The sequence below is a fragment of the Pinus tabuliformis genome, chromosome 2_1 (genome assembly GCF_031772625.1).
Source record: "Pinus tabuliformis cultivar Carrire ecotype Pingquan chromosome 2_1, CPIR1, whole genome shotgun sequence".
NCBI lineage: Eukaryota > Viridiplantae > Streptophyta > Pinopsida > Pinales > Pinaceae > Pinus > Pinus tabuliformis.
Genome location: NC_142299.1, coordinates 150,703,371 through 150,719,627, shown reverse-complemented (window position 1 = coordinate 150,719,627; position 16,257 = coordinate 150,703,371). Strand labels below are relative to the sequence as shown.

At 37.7% G+C, this 16,257-nt stretch overlaps 1 pseudogene; it reads left to right on the top strand.

Moving 5' to 3' along the window:
* Positions 1 to 16,257, top strand: part of LOC149199188 (uncharacterized) — a 262,651-nt pseudogene that overhangs the window by 98,405 nt on the left and 147,989 nt on the right.

Here is a 16,257-nt window from a genome sequence, read left to right as displayed (position 1 = left end):
TATGCGAGTAGTGGAATGCGATGCCTTCTAAGAAACACCACAGATATGTGCCAGAACAGTGAGCTATTAATACAAACTAGAGAATCATAACATTCGTGCAAGTCATCATAGTGGTTACAACCACAATTACAAAGAACAAGCCTCTATACATGCTTCAGGATCTTGATCCACAAGGAATGCAGAACACGGGACTTAGAGAAACGAGCCTCACTCAAAGGTGCGAGTGTAAATTTACTGTAATATAGCTAGACTATCGATAGAACAAAGCGAGATCATTATAGTAGTGTAAACCATCCAATTGCCATAGATATCAAATGCGTCCTCAAAATTTGTGAACCGGTGTGAGGACTATGTGAGTCACTGTGTATCATAGTAAGACCATACATGTAGGAGCGAAACCACAATTGCGAGTCATCCAACCAGGAATATAGTGAGAATAGAGTGCGACCTTCTTTCTCCTATAGTGTCATATTTGTACATCCCTCAATCCTATCCCAAGTTGTTCTTAAGGGGGGATGTTAGGATATTTTGACACATAGGAAATAGTTAAGTATAACTTGGTCTAGTGTAGAGTTAAGTAAAGTGTGTTTCTTTACTATGTACTTTCGTAACTTACAATCTGACGGTCACGATATGTTCTAGACATGAAGTGATTCGACCGTTCATTCTCTCCTTGGTATTACCGACACTTAATCCGTGGCTTAACACCCGATTGGTCCATGATCTCTATTTAAAGAGCATGGAGGGTCATTTGTAGGTTAATCGTTCATGAGAGAAGCTTATGTAAATTTTCATTCTTTTATTAATAAATTGCTTGAAGTGGCCACGTTGGCTCAAGCCATGGATTGTTTCCCTCTTTGAGGGTTTTAATCACATCAACAATACTGGTGTATTGATCTATGATCTGTTTGTAAGTGGTGTCCTTTGGTGTTCTGTCTGAGGAAATTACCCTGTAAATTCCTACATAGTATGAGAGCTATTTGAGGGCTGCATCCGTTGGTGATCCAAATCTGAAGCCGGTAGAACTGCATCCCACTGCCGTTTCCTAGATCTACTGTTACTGATTGCTTTCGGGACAAGAGGACTGCTCTATTGTGTTAGGAGCATTTGTTTTAGTGAGGAAACCCTTTCATTTGATGCGAAAAGGTTTCTGGTAGCCCTAGCTACGTCATTTTTAAGATTTGGAAGTATACAATGTTTATTTGCAGGTTTTAGTTATTTTCTCTCTGCTTATTTCGGTTTATTTAGCTCTTTGTTTTTTTATTACCGGATCTATACCTTTCATTTTTGTGTATGCTCTTTGCCTTGTGACTTTGTGCGATCTAGGCAAATCAGAAACAGAAAGGAAGGATTTTTCTCATGCATATGCTCTTTTCCACTACACCTTAGTGTGTTCTCGGAAAGTCGGAAACATTGAGGAAAATAGTTAGTTTCCGGCTTAAGCTAACTTCAAGCCGTAAGGTTTGTTCTTTTTTGTATGTCCGTGTTGGGTTTTGTTTTTTTTTTGTTTGTAGGCAAAAAGAAGAGCTTTCTCAAGTAAGCATGCACCCCAAAGCTTCAATGAATAAAAAAAAAAAATCCCCCCTTTCTCTTTTCCAAAAATTACTAACCTTTTAATCTATCTCACTTGGTCCAAAGCTACTTTATGAGAGTAGAGGTTTTGAGTTCAAGTCTTTCTTTTTGTTGAGCTAATTAGATTAAGTTTGGAAAGGGAGCAGATTTTTTTAAATATAACATTATCATTCATTTCCGCACATTCCCGCACTTCGTCGGCATCTTCAACAACTTTTCTTCAAAAAGCCATAACTTCTTCATCCGGAAGCCGTTTTTTTTTTTAATCAGCCTAATTTTTCGAGATCTTTCCATTGGAACACTTAGTTTCAACATCTATAGCTTTAGTTTCTATTAAAATGGAAAATCCATGCCAAGTTATTCTTGACAGCACCAACTACTTCCAATGGTGGTCCTACGTTGTGGATTTATTTAGAAGTAAAGGTCTTTATAGAATAGCCTCAGGCCAAGAAACCAAACCAAAAGATGAAGATAAGGCAGCCAAATGGGAAAATAGGCAAGATCAAGCACGTGGGTTGATAGGAATGTCAATTTCTCCAGACCTTAGATTCCATATTGCAGAACTTGATACTCCTAATGAAGCAATGAAACAGATCACTAAATTTTTTGGAATGAAAAATGAACTTAGAGCCCATCAACTTGAAAATGAGTTGCTTAAATTGGACCCCAATAATTTTTCTTCCATTGAAGATTTTTTGTCCAAGTTCAAGACCCTTAGACTTCTCTTGGAAGGTGTTAAGGTTAAGAAAGAAGATGGTAACCTTATCTATTCCATTCTTACTAAGTTGGAACCAACCTACTCTGTGTTTGTTTCCACCTTCCATTCTACAAGAAAAGCCTTCATTTCTCAAGGACAAGACTACAAGTCCCCTTCTTTTGATGCCTTTTGTGATTATTTAATAAGAGAACAAGAAAAACTCCTACATCTTGGCCTTCTTAATCTTGTAAACTCTTCTAAGAAAGTCTTAGCCACTTAGCAACAACCAAATTCAAAGAATCCTAAGAAGTCATATCCTAAAAAGAATGGTCCTAAACCAAACAAGGGTCTTAAGTAATTTCAGTCTTAAAATGAAAAATCATTTCAACAAAATGATAAGGCAAATAAAAACAAAGCGAAGAAGACTGATAGACATTGCAACTTTTGTAATCGAGATGGCCACTTAGAATCCAAACTCTTTAAGAAGATGGAAGCCTTGGAAGCAGCAATGAAGAAGCATAACATCCATTTGGAGCACTCTTCAACTTCAACTTCATCTTCAGGAATAGCACTTTCTGCATGTGGTTGTTAAGCATCTCGGTCCGGCTATGCACTAAATGTATCTCTTTCTTCTCATTCTCGTGAGTGGTTCATTGATTCTGGAGCTTCTTATCACATGGCCAAAAATAAAGCCATGTTTTCTTCTTTAATTGATTGTAACACCAAAAATATATATGTTGGTGATGATAGATCTCTTAGTGTTGAAGGGACTGGAACTGTTCATATAGACAATGGTCAATTTAATGATGTATTATGTGTTCCAACCTTATTCTGCAGCCTGCTATCTGTATATTAGATAACTCATTCAGGTGAAGGTAAAATCGTTGAATTTTCACCTCATGATGTTGTAATTAAGGACCTAAGAGATCCTAAACAGATTTTAGCTACTGGCATTGCTGAAGATTTTACAAGGTTGTATAAGTTTAACAACTTTGGGTCAACAAATCTTCCCTCGATATTTGTTGCTCATAACAATGAAGTGAGCAAACTTTGGCATGAGCGATTTGGTCACTTAAACTATCGCTCCCTTCAGAATCTATGTAAAGAAGATATGGTGACAGGTCTTCCAATGGTATCTTGCAAAGATGGTGTTTGTTTCGGATGTGTACTCGGAAAACATCACCGGGATAGTTTTGAAAACGTGCCTCTTGGCATGCCTTAACCCCTTTACAGCTTGTGCATAGTGATTTATGTGGTCCACTTCCAGTTGTTTCATTCTCTGGCTACAAGTATTTCTTAACTTTCATTGATGATTTCTCCAGACGCACTTGGGTATACTTCTTAAAACTCAAGAGTGAAGTATTTAACATGTTCTTGGCCTTTAAGGCCTTTGTTGAAAAACAATCTGGACATCAAATTCTTAAGCTAATATCTCATAATGGGGGAAAATATGTTAACAACAAATTCATCAAATTTTGCACTGAGAATGGAATTCAAATGCAACATACTGTTCCATATACTCCACAACAAAATGGTGTAGCTGAAAGGAAGAATCACACCTTAAAGGAAATGGCTAATTGTATGCTTCAATCTAAAGGACATAGTCTTAGTTTTTGGGCAGAAGCAATTAACTGTGCAAATTACATGGTAAATCACACTCCTGCTAAGGTTTTAAAGAACATCACTCCAGAAGAAGCATGGAGCTCAATTAAACCAGATGTTAGTCACTTTCGTGTTTTTGGAAGTGAAGCATGGGCCCATATTCCAGATGAGAAACATAAAGCCTTAGAACCTAAGAGTGAAAAATGTATTTTTGTTGGATATTTTGAAGATGTCAAAGGATATAGACTTATTCCACTTAAGTCCAAAAATGTTATCATTAGAAGAGATGTAAAGTTTGTTGAAAATATATCGGCCTACGAGCCTAGTGCAGCGGATGTGCCACCTCTCTTTATCCCTTCTACTTCTGAAAATATTTCTTCTTCAGATGATGACAATGAGGATGACAATCCTCCCTCACCTTCTTAGGATCCTCCTTCAACTCCTCAGCTTCCAAAATGGGTCCGTGCTACTCGAGATGCAGCAGGTGCTCTTGTCGGTGATCCTACAGATAAACGTCGCACACGTTCTCAGTTCGATAGAGCCTCTTCTTTATTGGCTCAAGCTTCAGCGAATTATGATCCTAACACCTTTGCAAAAGCTTCAGGCCATCTAGATTGGGACGCAGTTATGAATGAAGAATATCGTTCATTATACATGATACATGGGATCTTGTTCCTCTTCCAAAGGGACGAAAACTTGTTAGATGCAAATGGGTTTACAGAACCAAGTATGACCTAGATGGAAAAGTTGATAAACATAAAGCTCGTCTTGTTGCTAAGGGTTTTTCACAAGTTGAAGGCATTGACTATACTGAAACCTTTTCCCCTATTGCCAAAATGAACTCTATCCGCCTTGTTCTTTCCCTTGTTGCCTCTTTCAAATGGGAAGTCCATCAGATGGATGTTAAATTTGCCTTCTTGTATGGAGACTTGCATGAAGAAATCTATATGGAACAATGTACTAGCTTTATACAAACAGACTCTAGCCTTGTATGTCAGCTTAAGAAATCCCTTTATGGTCTCAAGCAAGCCCCTCGAGCTTGGTATTCCAAAATGGATAGCTTTCTTTTAGAAACTGGCTTTTCTAGGTGTCATTCTGACAATACTGTCTACACCAAGAAAGTGGGAAAGTCTCTTATCATTCTTGTTCTTTATGTTGATGATATTATCCTTACTGGTAGTGATCCCAACCTTATAAACCATGTGAAGTCCAGCCTTAAAAGGAAGTTTGAAATGACAGACTTAGGACACTTGCATTATTTTCTTGGTCTTCAAGTCTTGCAATCCAAGGAAGGTATTTCCCTTTCCCTGTCCAAGTATGCCTGTGATCTTCTATGCCATTTTCACATGGAAGACTGTAAGCCAACCCCTTCTCACTTTCAGTCTGAAGCCAAAATTTCAGTCACTTGTACCTCCCCTGAAGTTGATGCTACTTTATACCGTCAACTTGTAGGAAAAATTTTGTATCTGAACCATACTCATCCTGACCTTTCCTTTGCTATTGGCCTTATTGCTCGGTTTATGCAAAACCCACATGAAATTCATTGGAAAGCAGCTAAAAGAATACTTTGTTATGTTCAAGGTACAATTCAGTTTGCGATTCATTACAGTGCAAAAGCATCTCCTCTATTGGTTGGTTTCACTGATTCCGATTGGGATGGTGACCCTGATGATCAGAAGTCTACTGCAGGTTATGTGTTCACTCTTGGTTCAGGACCTATTACATGGTCTTGCAAGAAACAAAGTGCCATTTCTCTTTCTTCAGCAAAAGCAAAATATCGTGGTGCCATAGAAGCTAGTAAGGAGGTCCTGTGGCTTCGTCAAATCCTGTCAGAGTTTGGCTTTCAACAGCAGCCTCCAACTACACTTTGGTGTGATAATCAAAGTGCCATTCAACTATGCAAAGATCCGGTCCAACATTAGCGCAGCGAACACATTGAACTGCACATGCAATTCATCAGAAAGCTCATTCATGGCCATGTTCTTGAAGTGCAATATTGTTCAACAGATGATCAAGTTGCAGACATCTTTACAAAGGCTCTCACTGAGGCAAAGTTTACTAAACTTCGATTTATGGTTGGAGTTCAAGAAGTTGTCACTAAGGGGGGATAGGCTCTAGTGCCTCCTTCCTTCTCCTATTGTGTCATATTTGTACATCCTTCAATCCTATCCCAAATTGTTCTTAAGGGGGGATGTTAGGATATTCCGACACACAGGAAATAGTTAAGTATAACTTGGTCTAGTGTAGATTTAGGTAAAGTGTGTTTCTTTACTATGTACTTTTGTAACTTACTTTCCGACGGACATGTTATGTTCTAGACATGAAGTGATCCGATGGTTCATTCTCTCCTCGGTATTACCGACACTTGATCTGTGGCTTAACACCCGATTGGTCCATGATCTCTATTTAAAGAGCATGGAGGGTCATTTGTAGGTTAACTGTTCATGAGAGAAGCTTATGTAAATTTTCAGTCTTTTATTAATAAATTGCCTGAAGTGGTCGCGTTGGCTCAGGCCGTGGACTGTTTCCCTCTTTGAGGGTTTTAACCACATCAACAATATTGGTGTATTGATATGTGCTATGTTTGTGAGTGGTGTCCTTTGGTGTTCTCTCCGAGGAACTTACCCTGTAAATTCCTACAGAGATCACGTTATTTCAGAGATGAAGAACGAGACCTCTGAGAAATAGTGAGATCATTGTGAAAACAAATTGAGTCATTGTGTAAATCACAAAGATTAATAGTGTGAATGCCATAGAATGTGAGTCCCCATCATTGTGAATTATAGATAATAGAGAGACAAAACGAGCCTCGGGTTCTAAAGTGAGCCACAAATGATATGAAAATTTGCCACACTCATCACAAAAGCCTCTAAAATTTAATGAGAGCCATTGAAATATGCCACAAAGGGGTGATCCTCAGCGTCCTTCGGACCTTAGCTTTAATTACATGTTGAGAAATTAGGAGGCTTATGATTTAGGATGATTTCTCTTTCTTTGAGAACTGTTTGTGAATTTTGTTGACTTCTTTTTAATCTTTATTATGATCTTTTCATCAAACAATTACCAAAAGCATAAACATGAATATCACAATAAAACATATAACACAAGATATAAGCTCCAAGCCAAGGCAAAACCCCTCCAAGGGGAAAACCCAATTTTTTTTCTTCTTATAGAATTAGATGAAAGTGAGATAACCAATACCCATGACCATAGACAAACTCCAATTTTCTATATGTCAAGTCAAACCCTTCTTCTGCACAATAAATTCATCAACAACAAAAGACCAACAACAAATCTTCAACAAGAGATGTGATAAGGCAGAAATTCCACACATTTGACTTCAATAGAAACCCTTCTTCCACTTCAGACTTCGACCTTCCTTCCTTCTGCAAAATTTTAGATCAGATCAAGTGAATTGTGTGTCCAAAATGAGCTCCAACTTCCTTCTATCTATACTTGTCTGGAGGGGTTCAAATAGACATGTTCTTTGGGGCAAGGCCGACTTGGGCATCTAGAGGTAGTTTTGACCCAAATTACAATTAGAAAAATTCTTTTTCCTTTTTCTTTACAATAGGTCCAAATAGGACTTTGAATCTTTGACTCAAGAAATCCTAGAAGCATGAAGAACATGTTTGTCTAAAATAATAATTTGACTTGAGCATGAAACCCATGCTTGAATTTTTTTTTTCTTTTTCTTCTTTTTTGCTTTTACATAGAATATATAAATACATAATGGCAATGACAATTATGGACATTGAACCTAGTTACAACTTTCAACAATTATAACCATCCATAAGGAAGAGATGAAACAAGAATACTCAAATGGATGAATCATGAAACACTTGCAAGAGATGTAACAAATAAGGACCAGTGCCAAGCAAGATGATCTTAAAAGCAGGAAATAATACTTGAAAGAGTAAATGTATGAAAATAAAATGCTCAAAGTGAATGACAATTGGTTGAAAGTAAAGTGCTTGAAATGATCAAAGTACTTGGAAAGCAAATGGGACTTGAAAAGTAAACGCACTTGAAAATGTAAATTTACTCAAATGGAAGTATGATAACTCAATGTAGTAAACCACTTGCACAAATAAAATCAAGTAAACTATTCAAGTACACAATTGCAAGACATGTAAAAGTCTGATGAAGTGTTCCTGTTTTATTTTAATTAATTATAGTCTAGAGCAAGTTTCAATAGACTCCAGTCCTTAGACCTCACCCTTGCCTGGGCCCTGGTCTCAGAGTGAAGAGTTGATAAGGGTGGAGGGTCCGTATCGTCTAATACAACCAACTTCTGTTGGAGGTGAGTTTTACAATTAAAAATGCTCAAAACTAAAATGACAAATTAAACTTAAAATGAAATGAGATAAAGAGCATGAGATGGATTTGTTAGCTAGCTAATCAAAATAAGAGCAAGTGTTTGAAATGAAGCATTAACATGAAAAGAAATGGAATGTAAATAAACCAGTTAGCATAAGATGGCTATTAGCATGAAGTGAAATGAAATATTGTGCATGAGATCATATGAGTTGGAACATGTAAGCATGAAAATGGAAACTAGCATGAAAAATTAGCAAACTAAACTAAAGCATTAGACTATAGGTCTAACTTCAAGGAAATAGAAATAAGCAAAATCAAAGCAACCATACAAGGAGAAACCTTTCCTCAAAAGAGAGGAGTTGGACGCCAAAGGGAAAATCCCCAAGCTCCCAAAGGAAAACAATTTTTTTGTTAGCTTGGATGCCCTCTTATGAAATGATGGACTAATGTTGATTTGGGAAGAGCTTGCACCAACCCTTTTAAAAGAAAAATACTCTTTTCCCAAATTACAAGAAGTACTCTTGGTGAATACAATAAAAACTGACTAATTTTATGAAAATTAGTGACTATAATCGAGTCCTCTTTAGAAGAGGCTTGTATTTCTTGAAAGGAAAAACTAGTTAAAATGATACAATGTTCCTCACAAGAATTTGTGAGATTTCTTAGTAAGGAAAGCTAAATGAAGGAAGAAGCTTAATTGGTTTGAATCTTGGAGATTAGTGTCTCAGTTGGTCTCATCAAGGTAGCGCTTTAGATCCTCTTTCTCTTCTCCAATATGCTTCCAAGTACTCCAACTCAAGGATTCCTCGAAGCTGCCCTATATGACAACAAATAAACAAGTTAGAAGATGACTAAGTAAAGCTTAGAAATCACTACAAAACTTGGACATGTGCTGGACAAATTTGATACAATGAAAGACTAAGTCAAATGCACTATAGCTAAACTATTTTGCCCAAGAAAACCCTCTGGCATGGGCTATTTCTTGGACAAAAGGGACTGCTGTCCCAAAAATTGGCCTTCTTGCTAGATTTAGTCAATGTGAGCACAAGGAAATAGATAAGAAATGAATTTTTGTAGAGAGATGGAAAGAAGCAATAATCAGTTTTGAAAAACCCCTTTTGGTTTCTCCTTTAAATGATCTTGGAAAATCTCACAATGCTTGCACAAGAGTCTTTGAAACTTTGCTCTTGAAGTTGGTTGTTTCAACCAAGAAATTCCCCAACTTCAAGCTTCTACAATCTGTATCAAATGAGAATGCTACACACTTGAAAGTAGATATTAGTACCAAGGATTAGCTCATACAATGATGAGGAAGATCTTGTTGTTCAACCAAGAACAATCAAGATCTAACCTATCAAGAGTACTTACTAATCAAAGATAATCACAAAGGAATTTGTAACTACCTATCCATTAGACAATAGTATCCTCCAACAAATGGTATTAAACAATTGCAAGCAATAAATGTAGACTGAAGCACAATGATACAATAAAAGAATTATACCTCAAGCCTCAAAGAGAACATCCATGGACAAGATTATATGAACCTCCAAAAACGTTTATTACCAACAATGATAGTACAAAATTTCAGTAGAGTAACACTAGCCCAGAGCTTCCAACCATAGACAAATGAGAGCTCTGGGTTACATATATAGAGATTAGGGAGAAAATCCCAATGAAAAAGGATGAAACAAGTGGCAAGATGGTGGCAATCCCAATGAGGGTTGAATTTTCCATCTGCATGAGAATAATCTCCAAGTGGATTGAACTGCTCTAGGTGGCATACGACTGGCTGTGCGACTTTTCTTGCTGGCCAGTGTATCCTCTGCTAGCTGGTGCATATGAGCTGTGGCAGCCAAGTGTAAAGAGTGAACGAAGTAAAGGGGAGACACACTCCCTCAAAACGTGCCTGAACTCCAAGATATGTCAGCCACCAAGCAAGAGTATCAACAGCTGTTACTAGATGCTGTGTGTTGCTGTCCAAGCTGAGCCTTTGCATATCCTTTTCCTGGGCTTGCGTAGGTGTGACAATTTCTAAACAGAAATTCTTTTACTGCAGCAACTGATTTATTTTACCTACTTATTTTCCAATAAGTTATTTACGAAATCCCTTCAGTAAATATTAAAATAAATTCTACTGCAGATATCACACCATTATATAGAAACAAATATATGCACAAGAATCAAACACATCAACACAATTATTTTTGGGCAATTGTCCCCAAAAAAAACCCAATGCGGGAACGCCGGTGCAGCAGAGGAGGGTTTTATTAATCAACTTTCTTGAGTACAACTAGGGTGCCACACCGGCTTACCCAGCAGAGATAGCCACACAACAGTAATACCATGAAAATCCTTCGGTGCTTCTCCTAGGCTCAGTGTCAGCCCAGCTAGCCTCTGCATAGCTCCTAGACCCTTTGCGTCAGCACTCTGCCTCTCTGCGTCACCCACGCAGGCCCTCCATTCACTGCGCAATCCAACTGGCTCTGCGTCTGCCTCTCTGATCTCTGCGCTGGTCCTCAGTCACTATCCTTGCCTCTCTGCTATGTACTCGCTGCCCCTTGTTGCAATCTAGACCACTAGTTCGAATTGCTCAGCAAACCCCGCTCTAGAAATCCAATTGACTGGTCTCTCTTGTTGTATCTCCAACTGACCCTCAAGCCTCCTCTTATACTTTTCATGTTGATGAATCAACGGCTGAGATTAAGTCCCTAATCAATGGATAAGATTAAAATAGACTTGATCCTCGTCTCTTAGAAGCTTCTCATCCTTATCCTTATTAATACCCATTAATATTTTTATTTTCCTAAGTTTAGACTTAGGAACTCATTAAAAATATTAATTATTTTAATAACTCCTCATCCGGATGGAATTTTCCAAAACCATTTCTGGGTCTTGGAGATCTTATGTGCTTTAGCTTCTCCACCAATTTTCATGGCTAGAGCACATCCAATGCCACCCCAAATCAATAGTAGGTATTAAATCTGTTAGCTAAACTGGAGTGGAGATACGCTGAAGTAATGGGAGAGTTGGGAGTTAACTCCAACAAAATCTGGAAACATTTATCTCTAACTTGTCCACCAAATCCATGAGCCTCAAGAAAATATTTCTCATCTTCATGGAGCCTTTGGCTGCTACTGCGTGGTCTCTTCATGCATATGAATATACATGGAGCAAAGAAGAGGGAGTGAGGTGGGGTCTACCTCCCACTCACTTCTCTTTAATTTGAACTTTATTCTTTAAACCATATCAAATTAAATTATATCTTCAGCAATACTTGAGCATCCAAAACTTCAACTTGGTGACTCTTTGACTTGGCTCATTTGGCACTTTGACTTGTGGGCATTTGGTGGATGCCTAATCATCTTCAAACTGCCAATCCGCTAATCTTTGACTTGACTTTCATTTTCCACCTCATTTCCATTCTTTTTGACTTGTCGAAATATTTATTTTTTTCACCACTTATTTAATTTCTTTACTTCTTCACCACTTTATGTTACATAGGAAAAATGGGTTTTGAGGGGTTAGAACCAATGTTACCAAACTCAGAATCTGCAATAAATCGGCGAGGCAAAAGAGCGAAGAGTTTTAATCGGATCGGGAAAAAATCAAGAAAAAATCGGTGAATTCAATAAATAAAGATATACACATATTGAATTAAAAAAATCATTTTTCATTGATATTCAATAAAGTCATGTCCAAACAATGCATAATATCAATAGATGTCCAAAATATCATGAATGAATAAGTATCTCATATATGTTATGAGTCCAAACATAATCCAAAGCACTGAGTCTTGACTCCTAACCAATGACTACATAGAACCAGAAGCATTTGCTTCTAAAAGTTTATAAAATACTGCATACTAATCAATTAAAAAGCAGTAAATAAAATCTCTTGATTGCTGCTGAAATGATATGATAATGGTTTGGTACTGAAATATCTGACAGAGCACATGCTGAAGCTAACACTGGAGCACATTGCACACTACACCTCTATTACACTACGACTCTATTACACAGCGTAAACTGAAACTGAAACCATGCCTCTATTACCTTCTCAATGTATGAGTTGCGGGCCTGAGCAGTGAGAAGAGAGTTATGGACCGACGTTTAATTTTTAACCTAACTAAACCATGCAACGAAAAATGCGGGAACCCTAAAAGTTAAAACCCTTGCTCGCTGAGTTGAGGGCTGAAAATTGCCTCAGTCGCTTAAATCACAATTAATCAGTGAGTTGCAAGTCAAAATCATGTTGACCATGAGTCAAACTCGGTCAATGCGAGTTTGACTCGCCCAGAGTTGAATCGGATCGTTTGAGGGAAGAGCAGAGTTTGATCGCGAGTGATTGGAGATTCATGTTTCACTGGTTAGAACTTAGAAGTCACTTTTTGATCCCCAAAGAGGGTTCTAGGATAATGCCGGGGCTTTGAGGACGAGTTTTGAGTACTCACATGCCATGGAAATTTCCTAGGACCACTTATTTACAATTTATCTCTGACCTGTCCACCAAATCCATGAGCCTCAAGGAAATATTTCGCTGTTGCATGGAGCCTTTGGCTGCTGCCGCGTGGTCTCTTCATGCATATGAATATACGTGGAGCAAAGAAGAGTGAGGTGGGGTCTACCTCACACTCCTCTTTAATTTGGACTTTATTCTTTAAACCATATCAAATTATATTATATCTTCAGCAATTCCTGAGCATCCAAAACATCAACGTGGTGCCTTTTTGGCTTGGTTCATTTGGCACTTTGCCTTGTGGGCCTTAGGTGGATGCCCAATCATCTTCAAACTGCCACTCCACTAATCTTTGACTTGACTTTCATTTTCCACCTCATTTCCACTCTTTTTGACCAGTGGAAATATTTACTTTTTTCACCGCTTATTTAATTTCTTTAATTTTTCACCACTTTATGTTACATAGAAAAAGTGGGTTTTGAGGGATTAGAAGTCACTTTTTGATCCTGAAAGAGGGTTTTAGGATAATTCTGGGGCTTTGAAGATGAATTTCGAGTACTCACATGCCATGGACATTTCCTAGGACCACTTATTTACAATTTTTTGAACAATTTAATTAAAAATCCTGTCCTGCGGGAATTTTTAATAAATTAAAAAATCCAATAAAAGCTTAATCAAATTTCGCGATGCTTTAGACATATCCTAGTATGGTAATATACATCGACTCTAGGCACTAGGACAGACCCAAGACTCAGTCATCTAGCCATCACTCCAGCTTAGGTGAGTGCTACAGGACCACACTTTAGGGAGATATCCAATGCGAGTTTCAAGGAGGGGAAACAGGTCACATTTCAAGGAGACACTGTTGGTCTGAAGCTTGAAATCTATTGCTGAAAGATTGCTGCCAGATTTAGTCTATCTGACAGCATGTTTTGTGGGGCATTTATTGCTGAGTATTGGCACGACTTTCTAGGGAGCAGAACTCAGTTTTCCTAGTGACTATCTGAGCACAAATCCCAAGGCAGAGGTCTGACCGAAAGCACATCGTAGAGGTCCTGACAGAGGTACAGGTTTAAAGGACAGTTGCACATTTTTCTGGAAGGTTGAGGGCAAAATTCAAGGGAGAGATAAGTACTTGAAGTGTATTAATTGCTGTGTAAAAATTTCTCTGAGATTAGCAAATAAAATCCTCCTTAAGACTGGTCTTCCCCTTGTGGGTTTTTCTAGGGTCAGTGTTTGACCAAAAATCCAAGTGTCTCAAATTCTGTGCATGCTTGTCTTATTTCTTTATCAATTGAAAGTGAAAAGTTAAAAGTAGAGGTAGCTTGTTAGTGTTTCAGCTCAAACTTGTTCTCATGTTTATATATCAGCATATGTGGGCTGTGGTGATTAAATCATGGTACATAAAAACCACCGAAACCGGGGTTGGCTACAGACCTTCAAAATTTCTACACTGTTCAGAAGGTAGAGTTTACCTAGTAAAGGAGGGCTGAGTTCATACTTGTGTTGTCGAGACTAAGCCACATGTGAAGGGCTGAGACTAACATTTTTTGGGGACTGAGTTTTATCAGCTGAAAGGGGCTGAGAATACCTTCACTAGTAGGATGAGTTGACATCCATTCTTAGTCTTTTCATTTGGGGATGAATATCAATATTTTTGGGCGAGTTCAGTGGCAAGATATATCTCTGTTCGTGGGAGTTGAGAGCTGGTAAAGAAGGGCTGAGTTTTTCTCCCATGAATGCTGGACGAGTTAGCTGCCATATTGAGCTTGTTCGTGGAGCACATTTGGGGGTCTTTTTTGCAAAATAATCAGAGAACAATTTGCTTTCTAGTGGGCTGTCCAAATAGTCAGTTTGTGGGTGTAAACTGACTAGTGTAAACTTTGTTCATATTGGCCTTTTTAGTGACTTTTGATCTTTTGAAAATTTGTCTAAATGCCATGTCCATCGGGCAGATGGGGTCTAGTTCCTTGCTATGTACAAATTAGCAGGTAATAGTACTGGAAGAAAAGTTCTGTTCTATGAATGACAAGAAATGAGATATTAGTCTATGAAAGCAGATAAAACCTATTCTATGAAAGCATATGAAATAACATGAAATGAAATACTAGTCTATGAAAAGCAATGGGAATTCTGATCTAGGAATGCGATAGTATCTGATTCTAACAAAGCATTTGAAATCATACAAAAAAAAAAAAAGCACACACATCTATGAAAGCATGAAATTCTACTGCTAGGAAAGCATATAAATCTGAATTATAAAAGCAGGAAGCTTATTATAGAAAGCATTGAAAGCATTTAATCTATGAAAGCATTGAAAGCTTTGAGAACCTATTTTATGAAAGCAAGGAAATCTAAATTACGAAGGCAGAGAACTAATTCTAAGAAAGCATTGGCATTCAAGCTATGGAAGTAAGGACTTTACTCCTAGGAAATTACTCGTAGGAAAGCATGAAAATCCTATTTACCAAAAGCATTGAAATTTTACCTACTAGAAACAAGGAATTCTATCCTATGACAAACATTCAAAACTGATCTAAAGCAACTATCAAAATGTAATCTAAGAATATGAAAATTTCTAAGAGAGATAATGGAAAAAACTATTTTATGAAAGCGAAGATCTGATCTGCAAGAAGTGTATGAACTCTGTTTCAAAATTGCTTTATGATTCCTATTCTGTTAAATGTAACTGCAAAGAATGTAAATGCGACTACGAGACCTACTTTCAAATGCTCAGACGTGAATTTTGGTTAAAATAAATCTTTAGTATTTTTCTTTATATTTTCAACCAATGATTAAAGCTGTGAGACAAGCTGGAACATAATAGAGTAATTTGATATATCAGAACAGAGTAAAATGGAGCAAGAATGAAAATGTTATGCTACAGGAGTCTTACACGCCACAAGGGGTCCTTCCTAGTGATTGCACGAGATTAAGAAAACATGAAGAACTTTATTACGACTGTCACAAATTACTCATCAATACTCAATGGCAGCAACAAGATCCATGTCTGTTATTAAACTGGAAATGACCGTGTACATAACTGTTTAGAAGTCTATATTATCTCTATCTCTCTCACTTGTTAGCGAGTTAATTTATAATGTTTTTCAAAAGTAACTAACACAGAATGATGCTGCTACAAATAAGAAAAGATGGACGATGATTAGGTGTCCAATTAGAGCTTGCAATTTAATTTCTATGGATTGTTGATGACTCAGTGCATCCACATGAAGACATGTATGTACACATAATCAACCTCATGATATTCCTTAGCTTTCTGGATATGAAGAATATAACTCGCTCACTTGAAATTGATTCCGCCGCTAGGTAGCAGTCCTAATGCACTCTGACTCTGTTCTTCAGGCCACACGATAGGTTGACTGGAGGTTTGACCAAGCCATCGTATTGATTCCGCCGCTAGGTAGCAGTCCTAATGCACTCTGACTCTGTTCTTCAGGCCACACGATAGGTTGACTGGAGGTTTGACCAAGCCATCGTAGTCTTACAATGGCCTCTTTGTTGTGCCAAATAGGTAGAATACCATATTAGAACTTTTTGCCACCTGTTCATATGCTTAAGTTGGCTTCATTGCTTCAGGAACGATGGTCACC